The sequence below is a fragment of the Rhinoderma darwinii genome, chromosome 5 (assembly GCF_050947455.1).
Source record: "Rhinoderma darwinii isolate aRhiDar2 chromosome 5, aRhiDar2.hap1, whole genome shotgun sequence".
NCBI classification, from domain to species: Eukaryota; Metazoa; Chordata; class Amphibia; order Anura; family Rhinodermatidae; genus Rhinoderma; species Rhinoderma darwinii.
In genome coordinates this window covers 143,740,210-143,759,079 of record NC_134691.1, presented here as the reverse complement: position 1 = coordinate 143,759,079, position 18,870 = coordinate 143,740,210, and positions in this window count along the sequence as shown.

The window sequence follows — 18,870 nt, the reverse complement described above, 5'->3', positions numbered from 1 at the left end:
AACCCATTAAAGCACCAGGACGTGCCCGTGGTCCTAATGCGGGCGTTAAAGAATGGAGCGGAGTCACGCTCTGAGCCCTCTCCATACGTTGTGGGTGTCAGCCATGTATTACATCTGACACCTCAAACTAATTGCCAGGAACAGAGATCGCTCTGACCCTGCCCGTTTTACCACTTAGATACCATGGACAATAGCGATCGCGGCATCTAAGCCGTTAGAAAGACGGAGGCGGTCCCCTCCGACAGGCCGTCGGCCCCCCGTTACATTTTCGCGGGGTGCCGATGGTTGTCATGGCAACCCGGGGGCCTAATGAAGGCACCAGGTCTGCCTTTCTGCCTCCGGTAGGGCTTAACTAGTTCCCAACCGCTCACTCTAAGGGTATGTGCACAAGACCAATTTTCAGACGTAATGGAGGCGTTTAATGGCTCCAATACGTCGGCAAACATCTGCCCATTGCTTGCAATGGGTCTTACGATGTTCTGTGTAGACGAGCTGTCATTTTACGCGTCGCTGTCAAAATACGGCGCGTAAAGTGACGGCTCATCAAAAGAAGTGCAGGACACTTCTTGGGACGTTTTTGGAGCTGTTTTCTCATAGACTCTATTGAAAAAGCTCCAAAGACGGCCATAAAAAACGCAGCGAAAACGCAGCGAAAAATACAGCGAAATATGCGAGTTGCTCAAAAAACGTCTGAAAATCAGGGGCTGTTTTCCCTTGAAAACAGCTCCGTATTTTGAGACGTTTTTGACTCTGCGTGTGAACATACCCTAAACCTACCCTAGACCTTGCTGACCAGGTACAGCCATACCAGTTTTAAGAAAATCATATACCTGGTACAAAAAATTAGTTATTTACCTATTTCAGGTTGCCACATCTAACTCGTTTGTGTTATACAAAAAGGCAGGAACGTCAGATACTTTTCTTATTTACCAGGAAATGACCTTGTTTTTGTAAATGTTGGCCCCTCTCATCCATTAGAATCTGGATCTGTCAAAAGACTCACTGAGCGACATTTTATTGCAGTAATTACGTCAACTCTGTGAAGAAAGTACCCCCAGAAAACATGTTGTGTATGTACCAAGATAGGAATGAGGTATAATACCCGTTATTATTGCCCAGATTGCCCATCACTCCCAGCCTTGCATCTCATTGACTGCTTTAAAAACTTCCACGCAGAGCCACGTTTTGAAACGCTTTATTTATTTGTCCCATTTAAGACATACAAGTATATAATTTAGTTTATATTTAGTGTGACAAAATTTTCTTGGATATTTTTGTTCTTGCCATTCTTGTCAAAAACCCATCTCTATAAATGAACCATGGCCAAAGTATATCAAAATATAAAAATTTACTTTAAGGGGTTGTCCGATGAAAAGAAAAACTTTATTATTTTGCTTTTTGCTTTTGCAAACCATTCAGCAAAAAACCTGTGGGGTCAAAATGCTCACTATACCCCTCAATAAATTCCTTGAGGAATGTAGTTTCCGAAATGGGGTCACTTTTGGGGGTTTCCAATGATTTGGTCCCGCAGGGGCTTTGCAAATGTGACATGGCGCCGCAAACCATTCTAGCAAAATTTGAGCTCCAAAAGCAAAAGGGTGCTCCTTCCCCTCTGAGCCCTCCTGTGTGTCCAAGCAGCAGTTTATTACCACATATGGGGTATTCCAATGATCGAGAGAAATTGCTTTTCAAATGTTGGGGTGCTTTTTCTCCTTTATGCTGTGTAAAAATTGAAAATGTCTACGTTTTATTGTAAAAAAATTAGATTTTCATTTTCACAGCCTAATTCCACTAAATTCAGCAAAAAAACTGTGGGGTCAAAATGCTCTTATACACCTAGATAAATTCCTTAAGGGGTGTAGTTTGTCAAATGTCTTTTTGTGGGTGTTTCCACTATTTTGGAACCACAAGACCTCTACAAACCTATATGGTGACTAAAATATGTTCTAATAAATAGGAGACCCCAAAATCCACTAGCTGCTCCTTTACTTCTCCACTAGCTGTCCTTTTCTCCTGTGCTTCAGTCCATTAACACACTAGGGCTACATGAGGGATATTTATAAAAACTGCAGATTCTGGGCAATAAATATTGACTTGTGTAGTTAGATTTAGCGTTAGGAATCCGTCACCGTAGTTAGGTTTAGCGTTAGGGATCCATCACTGTAGTTAGGTTATGCGTCAGGGAAGTTCATAAAAAAAACTGTTGTTAGTGCCATGAAAGCTCGGCATAATCTAGATAGGTTTAGTGTCAGGCACCCGTCACCGTAGTTAGGTTTAGCGTCAGGAAAGCTCGGAATAATCTAGGTAGGTTTAGTGTCAGGGAATCGTCGCCATAGTTAAGTTTAGTGTCAGGGAAGTTCACATAAAATCTAGTTAGGTTTAGTGTTAGGAACCCTTGCCCTAGTTAGGTTTAGTGTCAGGGAAGTCCACTTGTTCTATAAAAACAAAAAAACAAAAAAATATATATAAATATATATGTAGAAAAAAAAGTTTAGATATTTAGCTATCTGAAGCATCTCAGCTAGTATTAGGGTTTGTTAGTGTCAAGGAATCGTTCTATAAAAAAAAAAGTTTTAGGTAGCAGTCTATTGCTTCTACTGGTACTAATAAAAGTACTGTGCAAAAGAACACATTTTGCTGTATACACAATACACGTGTCTAAGCACACAATTTACACGTGTGACACATAACTAATAAAATATGTCCCAAAGGTCATTTTCTCTTGAAGAGGCCTATGCGTTTCTTGCCTCTGACATGGACTCGTCAGATGGCGAGACTCTCTTTTATTTATTAACCTCCTCATCCAGTGATGAAGAGGAGGAACCCCCTAGGAGATGCCCCCGGGCCTCCACCACATTTGAAACCCCTGAGAGAAGTGACCCCGCAACAAATGAAACCTCCAAGCGAAGTGACCCCATTAGGACCACCACACCAGAGTACACGGGCAGCCCAGGGATAAAATTGAATACGGCAGGGCTCAGTGAGATGGACTTTTTAAAGTTCTATTTCACGGATGAATTTATAGAGCTTACGGTGTTCCAGACAAATTTATATGCCCAACAGTATATAAAAAGAACCCCACATCATTTTATGCCCAATCCCACAGGTGGACTCCTGTAGACGCAGCAGAGTTGGGCAAGTTCTGGGGACTGCTCTTGAACATGGGGCTTCTGAAAAAGCCGTCCATTAGGACCTACTGGAGTACAGACATGTTATACCAGACCCCAATGGCCATGTCCAGGATGCGTTATGAGGCAATACTTTGCTTCTTACATTATGCTAATAATGAACAGTGCCCACCCCGAGATGACCCCAGTTTTGACCGTTTGTATAAACGGAGACCCCTATTAGACCATTTCAGTGCTCAGTTTGCCCAAGCATACACCCAGAAGTGTATTTCTGTTGATGAGTCCTTTGTACATTTTAAAGGGAGGCTTCAATTCCGCCAGTACCTGCCGAGTAAGAGGGCAAGGTATGGCGTGAAGATGTATAAGCTGTGCGAGAATGCATCAGGGTATACCTACAAATTTAGAATATATGAAGGGAAGGACAGGAGTATTCAGCCCCCAGAATGCCTCCCCTACTGGGAATTAACGCAAAAATTGTGTGGGATTTGGTGCACCCACTGCTGGACCAGGGTTACCACCTCTACCTGGATAATTTTTATACCAGCGTCCCACTCTTCAAGTGCCTCGCTTCCAGAAGTACTGTGGCATGCGGCACTGCTAGAAAAAACCTGAGTGGCCTCCCTAAGACTCTGCTTGGGCAAACACTCGGAATGGGTGACAGCAAGGGCACAATCTAGCAGCAATATATTGTGTGTCAAATACAAGGACAGGAGAGATGTCCCTGTATTTATACATGGCCACACCAGTACCCATGTACCTGTACGAGGTACCAGTACAGAGACCCCCAAACCAGACTGCATCCTGGACTACAATAGGTACATGGGAGGGGTGGACATGTCAGATCAAGTCCTGAAGCCCTACAGCGACATGTGGAAATCGAGGGTGTGGTATAAGAAGCTGGCCATGCACATCATACAGATGGCATTGTACAATGCGTACGTGCTACGTCGATGTGCAGGCCAGACGGGAACTTTCCTGGAATTTCAAGAGGTGGTTATCAAGAACCTAATCTTTAGGGACCAGGAAGGGGGGGCACCCAGTACTTCTGGAAGCGAGCCCACACGCATAGTACCATGGCAACATTTTCCAGGAGAAGTTCCCCAAACTGGCAAGAAGGGAAAAAGTTAAAAGAGTTGCAGAGTCTGCTCAAAGAGGGGGATAAGGAAGGTCACAACATACCAATGTGACACGTGTCCTGAAAAACCAGGGCTCTGTATGAAAGATTGTTTTAGAATTTATCACACATCCCTTGATTTTTAATTTACCCTGATGCACTCCGCACAGCTTATCCCCCTCATCTTTCCCTTCTGAGCCCTGATGTGTGCCCAGGCAGCAGATAACAGCCACATGTAGGGTATTTGCGTACCCGGCAGAACCCACATTACTATTTATGGGGTGTGTATCTCCGGTGGCACATGCTGGGTACAATAATTTGGACACTCACATGGTATATATATATATATATATATATATATATATATATATATATATAAAATCGCAAATCTCACTCTGCACCATCTGCTGTGCATTATCTTTTACACAGTACCTGTGGGGTCAAAATGCTCACTACACCTCTAGATGAATGTCTTTAGGGGAGTAGTTTTTAAAATGGGGTCACTTCTCGGGGGTTTCAACTGTAGTGGTACCTCTGGGGCTCTGCAAATGCGACATGGCACCCGAAAACCAATCCAGCAAAATCTGGACTCCAAAGAACACTGCCATGGGCCCAAACGGCAGTTTATCACCACAAGTAGGGTATTGCGGCACTCAGAAGAAATTGGGCAACAAAATGTGCTATTTTATTCCTTGGAAAAATAAGACATTTTGAGCCAAAACTACATATTATTGGAAAATATTTAGGTTTTTTAAATTCACATCCCAATTCAAATAAGTTCTGTGGATAAACTGTGGGGTCTAAATGGTCACGACACTTATAAATGAATTCCTTGAGGGGTATAGTTTCCAAAATGGGGTCACTTTTGGGGGATTTCTACTGTTTTGGCACCACAAGACCTCTTGAAACCTGACATGGTGCCTAAAATATATTCTAATAAAAAAAAGAGGCCCCAAAATGCACTAGGTGCTTCTTTGCTTCTGAGGCCTGTGTTTTAGTCTACTTGCACACTAAGGGCATATGTGGGGTATTTCTAAAAAACGCATATTCTGGGCATTATACATTTGGTAGTGTTTCTCTGGTCAAACCTTCTGTGTTACAGAAAAAAAATGGATTCAAATTGAATTTCTGCAAGAAAAATTAAATTTGCAAATTTTACCTCCACTTTGCTTTAATTCCTGTGAAAGGCCTAATGGGTTAAAAAACGTTCTAAGTTCTGTTTTGAATACTTTGAGGGGTCTAGTTTTTATATTGGGGTGTTTCATGGGGGTTTCTAATATAGAGGCCTTTCAAAGCCACTTCAGAACTGAACAGGTACCTAAAAAAAACAGGCTTTTGAAATTTTCTTGAAAATATGAAGTACAGTAAAAAATAGTGTAGTAGTGTGTTAGCCAGATACAATATGAAATGCTAAATACTTTCGTGTGAAAATAGACAAAAGTATAGAAGGTATGATACCTTTATTGGCTAACCATAAAAGTTCTATATGCAGGCTTAAAGAGCACAGAGGCATACAAACAGCCACCAAACCTAAGGAATCTCCTGGTCAGAAGTCCCTCTCATCACCATCAGAGACTAACACTTTTCCTTGCAACAGTAGAAAATGCAAGACGTGTACCAACGTCTTGTCATCAAACACCATCCACATACCAAACACGCAGCAGGACTATAAAACCACTGGCATGTTCTCCTGTACATCCTCCAATGTAGTGTACATGATCCTGTGTACAAGGTGCATCAATAAAGGAATCTACATTGGGGAAACCATACAAAAACTACAAACCAGGATGAATCTTCACAGACATACAATAAAACAGGAGGTGGATACACCCGTGGGAAAACTCTTCTCTGGACCTGATCACAGTTTGGCAGATTTAAAGGTCCTAATTCTGAAGGGTCATTTTAAAAACAACAGAGAAAGAAAAATTTGGGAATTCAAGATGATAATAAAATTCCAGTCATTGACACAAGGCCTCAATCTAACACCTGGATTTATGAGCCACTACATGGACACACGTCACATCCCCCATCAGACTGATTCCAGATGCCTTAACTCCTAAGTCATCACCCCTATAACCTCCGTTTTATTGCCCCGGCTTATCTTAATGATGTATCACTTCATGTACTAATTGTCTTTGTGTAACATCTAAATGTTGTGCTTTTTTCTAAGTCATTCATTTGTTAACTAGCCTGAAGAAGGAGCCTCTGTGCTCTGAAAGCTTGCATATGAAACTTTTATGGTTACCCAATAATGGTATCATACCTTCTATACTTTTGTCTTTTTTGACACAAAAGTATTTAACATTTCATCTTGAAAATATGGGAAATTGCTGGTTATGTTCTAAGCCTTGTAACATCCTATAAAAATAAAAGAATGTTCAAAAAATGATGCCAACATAAAGTAGACATATGGAAAATGTTGTATGGTATAAGCATCTGCCTTACAAGCAGATACATTTAAATTAAAAAATATGCTAATATTTCAAAATTTACTCAAAATGTTGCTATTTTTTTACAAATAAACACTCAATGTATCGACCAAATTTTACCACTAACATTAAGTCCAATGTGTCACGAGAAAACATTCTCAGAAACGCTTGGCAAGGTAAAAGCATTCAGAAGTTATTAACAACTTAAAGTGAAATATGTCAGATTTGAAAAATGGTCTGTGAGCCCTGAGGCCCAAACTAGACTGCGTCCTTAAGGGGTTAAAAAAACAAAAAAAAAGTTCAAATGTTACACATATTTGGTATGGTCGCGTCCACAACAACCCCAACTATAAAGTTAGTACATTATTTAACTCGCACGGTGAGCGCTGTAAAAAATAAAATAAAAAACAATACAAAAATTGCTGTTTTTTGTGAATCCTGCCTTAAAAAAAAGCGATAAAAAGTGATCAAAAAGTCGTATCTACCCCAAAATGGTACCAATAAACACTACAAGTTATCCTGCAAAAAACAAAAGCCCTCACACACAAACAAATAATTAAAAAAAAAAAGTGTTTTTGCTGTGTAAAAGAAGTAAAACATACAAAATATATATAAATTTAACAACCCGCTGAATAAAGTTATTGTGTTATTTATACCACACGGTAAACAACGCAAATTTAGGATGCAAAAAAGTGTGGCAAAATTGATGGCTTTTTTTCTATTCCCCCCCCCCGCCCAAAAAAAATGTAATTAAAGTTAATCAATAAATGATATGTAGCCCAAAATGGTGCTAATAAAGATTACAACTTGTCCCACAAAAAAACAAGACCTTATACAGCTATGTCGACACAAAAATAAAAAAGTTATAGCTCTTTGAATGAGACGTTGGAAAACCGTAAAAAATAGCTTGGCCATTAAGGCCTAAATTAGGCCGGCCATTAAAGGGTTAAAGTTCAATGTGTTTTTCCACAGCAAAAATCTGAGGCTTACCCTTGGATTTCTGACGCAGATGAGCCACAAGCGTGTTGAAGATCCGCACGAGAATTAGTCCCATTGTCATTCAATGTTCCTTACATTGTGAAGTATGAAATACGTTACAATTCTGCAACATAATAGGCATAAAGCTGATTTAAAAATTAGCGGCAAGTCCTAAATGCCATGCAGATGTTTTTTTCTGCTGCATGTGCATTGGGTTTTGAAAACCCCATTCACATGAGTTAGGATATGTTCACATGCTGTGTTTTCAGCCGTTTTTCGGGTTGTAAACGTCTCCAAAAACGCCCTGAAAAAATGGTAGCTGAACGCCTCCAAACATCTGCCCATTGATTTCAATGAGAAAGATGCCGTTTCGTTCAGACAGGACGGTTTGTTACGCGGCCGTTTGAAAAAACGGCGCATAAAAAAACGCTCCATAAAAATAAGTGCATGTCACTTCTTGAGCCGTTTTTGGAGCCGTTTTTCATTATGTCAATAGAAAAACAGCTCCAAAAACAGCTCCAAAAAACGCATCAAAAAACGTTTGATGCTTTAACCCCTTCCCTCTTTGGCCACTTTTGACCTTCAGGATAGAGCCTCATTTTTAAATCTGACATGTTTCAATTTATGTGGTAATAACTTCAGAATGCTTTTAACTATCCAAGCGATTCTGAGATTGTTTTCTCCTGACACATTGGACTTTATGTTACTGGCAAAATTTGCTCGATACATTCAGTATTTAATTGTGAAAACACTAAAATTTTGCAAAAAACTGCAAAAACTAGCATTTTTCGAAATTTTAATGTATCTGCTTGTAAAATAGATTGTAATACTACACAAAATAGTTGCTAATTAACATCCCCCATATGTCTACTTTAGATTGGCATCGTTTTTGAACCGTTTATTTTTCTCGGATATTACAAGGCTAAGAACTTTAGCAGCAATTTCTAACTTTTTGACTGCTTCAGAAAAAAAGTTAACTCTGAGATCTTGGACCAACAGCACAAAGTAACACACAATCTCAGCATGGAGGAAGGGAACGCCACAAAATCACTAAAATCTAACAAAGACATCATCATTATCAAACCAGCTGATAAAGGAGGGGCTGTAGTAATTCTCAATACATCCGATTACATCCAGGAGGCACACAGACAACTCTCAGACAAAAAATACTACACCCTGCTTAATGAAGACCCCACCAAACAATTCACAGACAAACTTGTCCATATCATCAATAGCTCAACACTGTATCAGACAGTTTAATGGACCTTATACCGGACAATCCCAGAATGCGTATATTCTACACGTTACCTAAAATACATAAAGAAGGCAATCCAGGAAGACCAATCATTTTATGTGTTGGGACTTTAACTGAGAATATTTCTGGCTGGGTGGAAAATCTTCTAAAGCCCTTGTTAAGGTGCACAGCCAGTTATGTCCAGGACACCACAGACGTCCTCTGCAAACTCTCAGCCCTAGCTCCACTACCAGAGGGAACAATATTGGCAACTATGGATGTGGAGTCTCTGTATTCTAACATCTCCCATGAGGAGAACAATCTAGCGACAGAGCCAGCCCTACAACTCATCAGGTTCGTACACCATCACAATTATTTTTTAATTTGACAAAGACATATATCTGCAATGTATGGGAAGCTCTATGTGTCACCACAATATGCTAACCTGTTCATGGCCAAACTAGAGGAGGAGTTTTTATCGACAGCGCAACTAAACCTCTAGAATATTTCCGGTATATTGATGACCTGTTGATAATCTGGACAGGCTCTGAACATGAACTGCTTTCTTTCCATAAAAACTTCAACAAGTTCCATCCTACCATGAAACTCACTCCCAACTACTCAAAATCTCAAATACATTTCTTGGACATGACCATATACATGAGAAACAATACCATACAAATCACAATCTACCATAAACCTACAGGCCGTCCAGCATATCTGAGATGGAACAGCTTCCATCCGAGATACATAAAGAAATCCATCATCTACAGCCAGGCTCTGCGGTACATACGAATCTGTTCAGACAGAAAACAACACCTGCTATCACTGAGGTATACATTCTTACAACAGGGATACCACCCAAGGATTATAGATGATCAGATGTACAGAGCAATGAGAATTCAAAGGAGCAATCTTCTGGAGTACAAAAAGAAGGAAGACAACAGCAGGGTACCCCTAGTGGTCATATACAACCCACAAATGAACAGCTTGACGAAAATTGCTGCTGATCTCCAACCTAAATTTAACAAAGACAATAAACTGAAGGAAATATTCCCGGATTTACATCTCCTTGCATACAAACAGCCACCAAACCTAAGGAATCTCCTGGTCAGAAGTCCCTCTCATCACCATCAGAGACTGGCACCTTTCCTTGCAACAGTAGAAAATGCAAGACGTGTACCAACATCTTGTCATCAAACACCATCCACATACCAAACACGCAGCAAGACTATAAAATCACTGGCACCTTCTCCTGTACATCCTCCAATGTAGTGTACATGATCCTGTGTACAAGGTACATAGATAAAGGAATCTACATTGGAGAAACCATACAAAAACTACAAACCAGGATGAATCTTCACAGACATACAATAAAACAGGAGGTGGATACACCCGTGGGAAAACATTTCTCTGGACTAGATCACAGTTTGGCAGATTTAAAGGTCCTAATTCTGAAGGGTAATTTTAAAAACAATAGAGAAAGAAAAATGTGGGAATTCAAGATGATAATAAAATTCCAGTCATTGACACAAGGCCTCAATCTAACACCTGGATATATGAGCCACTACATGGACACACATCACATCCCCCATCCGACTGACTCCAGATGCCTTAACTCCTAAGTCATCACCCCTATAACCTCCGTTTTATTGCCCCGGCTTTTCTTAATGATGTATCACCTCATGTACTAATTGTCTGTGTAACATCTTAAATGTTGTGTTTTTTTCTCAGTCATTCATTTGTAAATTGCCTGACGAAGGAGCCTGTGTGCTCTGAAAGCTGCATATAGAACTTTTATGGTTAGCCAATAAAGGTATCATACCTAGTATACTTTTGTCTTTTTTGACACAAAATTATTTAACATTGCATAACTTTTTAAAGAAAATGTCAAAAGGCTATTTTTACAGGGGCCAGTTCAGTTGTGAAGCGGCTTTTAGGGCCTTATATATTAGAAACCCCCCATAAGTCACCCCATTTAAAAACGCCAAATTTTCACATTTAATTTCTTTTTTTGCAGAAATTCATATTTAATCAATTTTTTTTTGTAACTCAGAACGTTTTACCAGAGAAATGCAACTCAATATTTATTGCTCAGATTCTACAGTTTTTAGAAATATCCCACATGTGGTCCTAGTGTGGTAATGGACTGAAGCACAGGCCTCAGAAGCAACAGAGCACCCGAGTGGATTTTGGGGCCATACCTTTTTATTAGAAAATGTTTTAGGCACCATGTCAGGTTTGAAGGGCTCTTGCAGTGCCAAAACACTGAAAATCCCCCAAAGGTGACCCCATTTTGGAAACTACACCCCTTGAGGAAATTATCTAGTGGTATAGTGAGCATTTTGACCCCGCAGGTTTTTTGCAGAAATGATTGGAAGTAGTACGTGAAAATAAAAATCTACATTCTTTCAAAGAAAATGTAGGTTTAGCTAATTTTTTCTAATTTCCACAAGGACTAAAGGAAAAAAAGCACTGCAACATTTGTAAAGCAATTTCTCCCGAGTAAAACAATACACCACATGTGGTCATAAACGGCTGTTTGGACACAAGGCAGGGCTTAGAAGGGAAAGAGCGCCATTTGGCTTTTGGAGCTCAAATTTAGCAGGAATGGTTTGCGGAGGCCATGTCACATTTGCAAAGCCCAAAACAATGGAAACGCCAAAAAAGTCACTCCATTTAGGAAACAACACCCCTTGAAGAATCCATCTAGGGGGTGTAATGAGCATTTTGACCTCACAGAGGTTTCATAGATTTTATTAGAATTGGGCAGTGAAGATACAAAAAAAACCCCTTTTTTTACAATAATTTTTAATTTTCTCAACAAATAAAGGAAAAATAATGACCCCAACATTTGTAAAGCAACTTCTCTGGAGTACGGAAATACCCCATACGTGGTCATAAACGGCTGTTTGGGCACATGGCAAGGATCAGAAGGGAAGGAGCGCCATTTGGTTTTTGGAGCACAGATTTTGCTGGATTGGTTTCTCTGCACCATGTCGCTTTTGCAAAGCCCCTAATGTACCAGTACAGTGGCAACTCCCTAATAGTGACTCCATTCACTAAACTACAGCCCTTGAAGAATTCATCTAGGGGGTGTAGTGAGCATTTTGACCCCACAGGTGTTTCATAGATTTTATTGGATTTGGGCAATGAAAATGAAAAAAATCCTTTTTCTTCAATAAGACGTAGTTTTAGCTCAAAATTTTTCATTTTCTCAACAAATAAAGGAAAAAAGAACCCCAACACTTGTAAAACAATTTCTCCCGAGTACGGCAATAACCCACATGTTGTCATAAACTGCTGTTTGGGCACAAAGTAGGGTTCAGAAGGGAAGGAGCGCCATTTGCTTTTGGAGTACAGATTTTGCTGGATTGGTTTCTGGGTGCTGTGTCGCATTTGCAAAGTCCCTGTGGGACCAAAACAGTGGATCCCCCCAGAAGTGACCCCATTTTGGAAACAACACCCCTCAAGGTATTCACCTAAGGGTGTAGTGAGCATATTAACTCCGCAGGTGTTTGGCAGAAATTTGTGTGCACTCGATGTTGCAGAGTTAAAATGGGATTTTTTTTAATACATATGCCAATATGTGGTGCCCAGCTTGTGCCACCATAACAAGACAGCTCTCTTATTATTATGCTGTGTTTCCCGGTTTTAGAAACACCTTAAATGTGGCCGTAATCTTTTGCCTGAACATTCGACCAGGCTCAGGAGTGAAAGAGTACCATGTAAAATTGAGGCCTAACTTAAACAGTGTTGGTTCATAATTGCAGAGGCTCCGATGTGAAACAATAAAAGAAACCTCTGACAAGTGACCCCATTTTGTAAACTGCACTTCTCAAGGCATTTATTTAGGGGTTTAGTGAGCATTTTCACACCACAGATCTTTTCCATAAATGATTGCGCTGTGGAAGGTGCAAAGTAAAAAGTTAAATTTTTCCCTAGATATGCCATTTCAGTGGCAAATATGTCATGCCCAGCTAATGCTACTGGAGACACACACCCCAAAAATTGTTAAAAGGGTTCTCCCGTGTATGCGGATGCCATATATGTGGAAGTAAGCTGTTGTTTGGGCCCGCTGTAGGGTTCAGAAGGGAGGTAGCGCCATTAGGCTTTTGGAGCATGGATTTTGCTTGGTAGTAGTTTTGTTTGGAGTCTTACTGGTGTTTCCATTTATAATGTGGGGCATATGTAAACTGGGCAGAGTACATCAGGGGCATAGTCAGGTGGTATAATAATAAGGTAAAAAAAAGAATAAAATAATCCATAGATGTGTTTTACGCTGTGAAGCAATCCTTTCTGTACAGGCCGATGTCGCACTGATAAATGTCCTTCATTATGCTCCTTTTGGTCCACACTCCGAACATTTGCAGTTTGGGGAATTTTACTAAGAAGTGTTGTCCTGGTATAATGTGGGCACCCTCACTTCCAGCAGATATGTTTGGGCCCTCCCCTTCCTAGTTCCCTAATTTTAGTGCCTTGATAATTCGCCTCTTGAAACAGAAGAAATGTTCCCCTCGGGCCGGCACAACTGGATATTTTTAATTCCTGACTTATTGGAGCCTTAACCAATTTTATTTTTTCATAGACGTAGTGGTATGAGGGCTGTGTTTTTGCGGGATGAGCTGTAGTTATTATTGGTACCATTTTGGGGTACATGCGACTTTTTGATCACTTGTTATCCTTTTCTTTTGGGAGGCAAGGTGACAAAAAAAAACAGCAATTCTGGCATTTTTTTTTTGTTCTTTTTATATAGCGTTCACCATGCATAATAAATTACATGTTAACTTTATTCTGCGGGTCAGTCCGATTCCGGCGATACCTAATTTATAGCACTTTTTTTTTTTTTTTTTAAACATAATTTTTATTGACAATTTTCACGTTTTCTTATAAACATATCACATAAAGGTTGCGTCATAAGTGAAAAATACGCAACTGCAAACAATACAAAATAACATACAAACATGGCATATGTCTCGATTCACATATCAAATGAAAGAACAGTTCTTCCCCCTACCCCGGAACGCGACTTAGGTCAGCAAAAATTAACCGTGCCTAGACTATAATAGTAAGAAACCAGTGCTAACGAGAGCCCGAGATCTCCCCCCTACCATCCCCTATCAAGGCTAAATTTGCAAGCCACCTAAATTGCCTGCCAGAAGCTGCGTATGATACCAAGCTGTGTGCCTAAAAGGCGTAACAATTTCTGCCACCTCGGCAGCTGTGCATTGCGATTCAATAAATATTCGCCATTTAGCAAATAGCTTCTTAGCTCCCGCTTCTTTCCGCCTTTCCACCTCCACCCTTTCAAGAGCTAATAACTGTTTCAAACGTAACACGATCATGTCAAGTCCCGGTGTGTCCGCTTCCAGCCATCTACAGAGAAGGCATCTCAAGGCCACCAGTAAAATTGTGTGTATCAAGGGGGGGGGAGACCTCGTCTCCCGACTACTATCGTCCTCTGGCGGTAGCGCCTGATGGAACAGCAGTGCCTGAGGCGTCATTGGAAGTTTCGCCTTCCAATGATCCGAAATATAGTTGTGTACCATCACCTAGTATCGTTGAGTATGAGCACAACCCCATACTCCGTGCCACAAATTCGTCAGGGGGGTGCTACATTTGGGGCAACCAGTGGTGCTATCGGGGAAGGAATGTGACGGTAGAATATTAAAGTCATAAATAGCCGAATGCATTAACTTAAAATAGGTTTCCCTCCAGCTCTCGTTCAAGATAACCTTCCGTACCGTCACCCAACCTTCCAATATGGTCTCCCCTATAGCCGGATCTTGAGTCCATTGCTCCCAAACTTTGAACATAGATTATGGATGTGGGCGAACAAAACTTTCCCCGAGTGCCCTATACAACCCCGAAATAGTCGCCCGAACGGACGGTGGACCTATGACCTCATCTAGAGTATGTGTGGTGGCTTCTTTATTAAAATCCCTTAGTCGAGATGTACAAAATGAACGCACCTGGAGAACTTGGAGAAAATTAAAATTACCCTCTGCAGGCCTAAGTTTGGCCTTGATTTCCGACCTGGTTAACCATCTCCTTTCCTCTTCATGCATAAGGTCACCTGCGCTGCGAAGGCCTGCTTCCCCCCAAGAGGTAAAACTATCCCCACTGTCTACTCCCGGTAAGAATTCCGGATGTCCACACAACGGCATATGTTTAGAGAGTAAGTGAGGCAGGTCAAAGAATTTACGAACTGCTTTCCAGGCTAGGACTGTGTCTCTCAGAACAATGGAGCTTTTGAGACGGCACGGAAGAGAAGCAACTCTATAGTGCAACAGGGCTTTCAAATTCCAGGGCGAGGCATACGCCCTTTCCAGGTCTAAGTTGGAATAATGACTCGTTTCATGGAGCCAATCCACTACATGGTGGAAGAGACATATCACGTTATAACCCCTGACATTTGGGAACTTCAGCCCCCCCTCATCTTTACCTAGCATAAGGTTAGTGAGTGCAATGCGAGGCCGCTTTCCTGCCCATATGAATTTTGTAAATGAAGAATTCAATTTGGATACATCCACATGCTTCAGCAAAAGCGGGAATGTTTGGAAGGGATATAAAAGTCTAGGGAAACTAACCATCTTAATCAAGTGGCACCTCCCCAGAAGGGATAATGGCAATTGACGCCACCTTGTGAGTTCCGCCAGTATTTTTTTAAATAGCGGTGGATAATTCAGCCCATACAGGGTTTCAGGCACCTTCCCTATCTTAATGCCTAGATAAGTAATACACTGTTTAACCGGAGATATCCCACATCCCAAGGATTGCCAAAAGGTCCTAGGTAACGGTTTACCCAACTCCAGTAGTTCACTCTTAGCTACATTGACTCTGTACCCCGAGCATTGCCCAAAGTCATGCAAAAAAACGAAAAACCGGTAATAAGTGCTCCTGAGGGTTTGACATATAAAGTATAACATTGTCAGCAAACAAGGCTATCTTAACTACCAAAGACCCCACCTGAATACCTCTGAACACTGCGGATTCCTCCAGAAATCTAGCCATAGGTTCCAGTGCTAAATTAAATAATAGTGGCAACAGTGGACAGCCCTGACATGTCCCTTTATACAATTGAAAGGGAGCCGATAGAAATCCTGAGGAATGAATGCGAGCTTGGGGATTAGCGTATACACCTTTCAGAAAGATCCTAAAGGCTCCCTGGACATGCATCTTATCCAGCACCATACCCAACCATTCCCACTGTATGTTATCGAAAGCTTTCTCTGCGTCTAACGCCAAGAGTGCCGGTCGGGTACCTGGCTGGAGATCATGCCTGACTGTTTCTAGCACCATCAACACCTTTCGCAGATTTGTCACTGCTGCCCTACCCCTAACAAAGCCCACTTGGGATTTTCCCACCAAGGTTGGTAAATATAGAGCCAAGCGATTTGCTAAAATTTTTGAGAGTAACTTCTGGTCTTGGTCTATCAATGATATAGGACAATAGGACACCGGGTCAAGAGGATCCTTCCCTTTCTTGGGCAACACCTTTATATGCGCTGTTTTGGCCTCAGCTGGAAAAGTACCTGTCGTTAGTAAAACATTATAGTATTCCACCAAGATGGGGCTAACTTCCTCTCTCAGCGACTTAAAAAATTCTCCGGTAAACCCATCCGGCCCCGGAGCTTTTCCGTTAGATAGGGTCCGAATGGTACTCGTAATTTCCTCCAATGTGACCTCTGCGCTCAAGAAATCGTTCTGCTCCTGAGTGAGTCCAGGCAGATTGACCTTCTCCAAGAATTCCCTACCTTTTTGAGAGTCAATGGGCATGTCTGAGTAAAGGGCTTGGTAATATGTATGCAAAATAGTGCTAATTTGTTTTGGATCCGATGTAGGAATGCCGTTAGTATCTTTAAGGGTTAAAATTTGTGACTGTGTATACCTCCCCCTCGCTAGGTGTGCCAATAATTTGCCCGCTTTATTTCCGAACCGCATAAGATCAGCGTCAAATTGGGACCGATAAATATTTTGTCTTTTATCTAACCATTGATCAAATTGCCACTTGGCTTCCCTCCATTCATCCCCCAGAGTCGTTGATGGGGCTTGTAGGAATGCCGTGTATGCACATCGCAATCGTTCGGTAGTCTTGCGTTTAAGGATAGACATAAAATGCATAATTTTCCCGCGAATCAATCGGAGATGCAAATAAAGATAGAACATAGAACTGGCCCTGACACAGACCCCCTGCAGTAGATATATGACATTATATCAGAAAGCAGAGATTATAACATTAGAGCGTATGGAAATAGAAAAAGTGCTTCGCTATAAGGCACTCATGTGCAAAAAAAATTTAACCCAGCGATTGGTCTACAGCGCCCACAGAATCACCCCATAACATATAAGGGCCCTGAAGAATCTTCAATCATCAATCAGGAGACGGAGACCGGGTGCGGTCCCGCAGCCGCCTCTGCGGCTTCGGAGAGTCCCCTCTGTTCCTAGATCGTCCTCCACTCTCTCTTCCGGATGTGGGTAGGAGAGCTTCCGCCCAAGTCCGCTCCAAATCCGAACGACTCCATCCGACATCTCTTGACTTGCGACGTGGACTGTGATCTGGACTGCGTTTCTCCTCATGCGATGGGCGGCTCCTGCATAATTCTACAAGTGCATCCTCAGCTTCCTTCGCTGTAGTAAACGTCTTGGTCCGTTCATTCGCTTGAAATACCCGTAAAATGGCTAGGTATTGCAGGTTAAAGCGCACTTTAGCTTGGAATAAGGCAGTGCAGGTCTTGCTGAAAGAGCGACTGCGTTTCGCGACCTCCATAGCATAGTCCTCGAAAAGTAGCACCCTCATGCCCATTATCTCCAAGGGTCGAGATCTGCTGCGATATGCCTTCATAAGTGCCACCTTGTCATTGTAATCCAACAGCTTAAAGATGACTTGTCTGTGGCGAAGCGAACTGCTGCCGTCTGTTGACGGAAGATTTCTTGGGTCTGGTCCTACCCTGTGCGCCCTTTCCACCCGGCAGGGACGCTGGAGAATCAGTGCTGCTGGCAATGCCCTCTCACACAGACGCTGCAAATCAGAATGAACCACCGCCTCTTTCAGACCCACAAGTCGCAGGTTGCTTCTCCTGGAGCGGTTTTCTAGGTCCTCCACCTTGTCCCCCAACTGCGTAGTAGTAGACAACACCACTTTAAGCTTGGATTGCAGGCGCTCGTTTTCATCCTCCAACAGCGTTATACGCTGTTCTAATTCACCAGTCCTGGAAGTTATTTGTGCCAGATCCGCATGCATGCGGTTCAGAGAAGCTTACACCGTTTTTTCCAGTGCTTTTTGCAGGTCAGGAGCTATCCGCTTAGCCACCTCGTGAGCCAGTGCAATATAATCAACAGGTGCAGGAGAAGCTATGAACTCTGCACTATATGAGGACGGGGACTGATGCTGCTGCAGCTCGTCGTCCTGTGAGTACAGCGGGGGAGCAGTGGCGGGAAGCGCCGCCATCTTACCTCCCTTCTCAACGGCCACGGCTGAATCCTCCATGGCTGGCTTGTGTGCGCTGCGGAGGAGGTAGCGCAGGATAAATAACAGCATATTTTTATAGTTCAGGTGGTTACGGTCGCAGCGATACCAAATATGTATGGCTTTATTATTTTTTTCAATAATAAATGACTTGATAAGAGAAAAAGGGCGATTGTGTTTTATTTTATTACTTGAAACTTTTATTGTATTTTTTACAAGTTTTATTTTTCTTTTTTTTACACTTTTCTTTAGTCCCACTAGGGGACTTGAAGCTCCAACTGTTTGTTTGATGTTCTAATACATTGCACGATGCTGGGGTGCAGGTGGCTAAAAACTCCTCACATGCTGCGATCTACATTGATCGCAGCATCGGAGGGGTTAATCAGCCGGATTGGAGGCTAGCTCCGGTCCTGGCCGTTACATCAGGGTGCCAGCTGTAACATACAGCTGCCACCCGGCGGTGATGACGCTGGCTCAGCTCCTGAGTTAGCTCCATCTCCTTCACTTACGTGGGAATG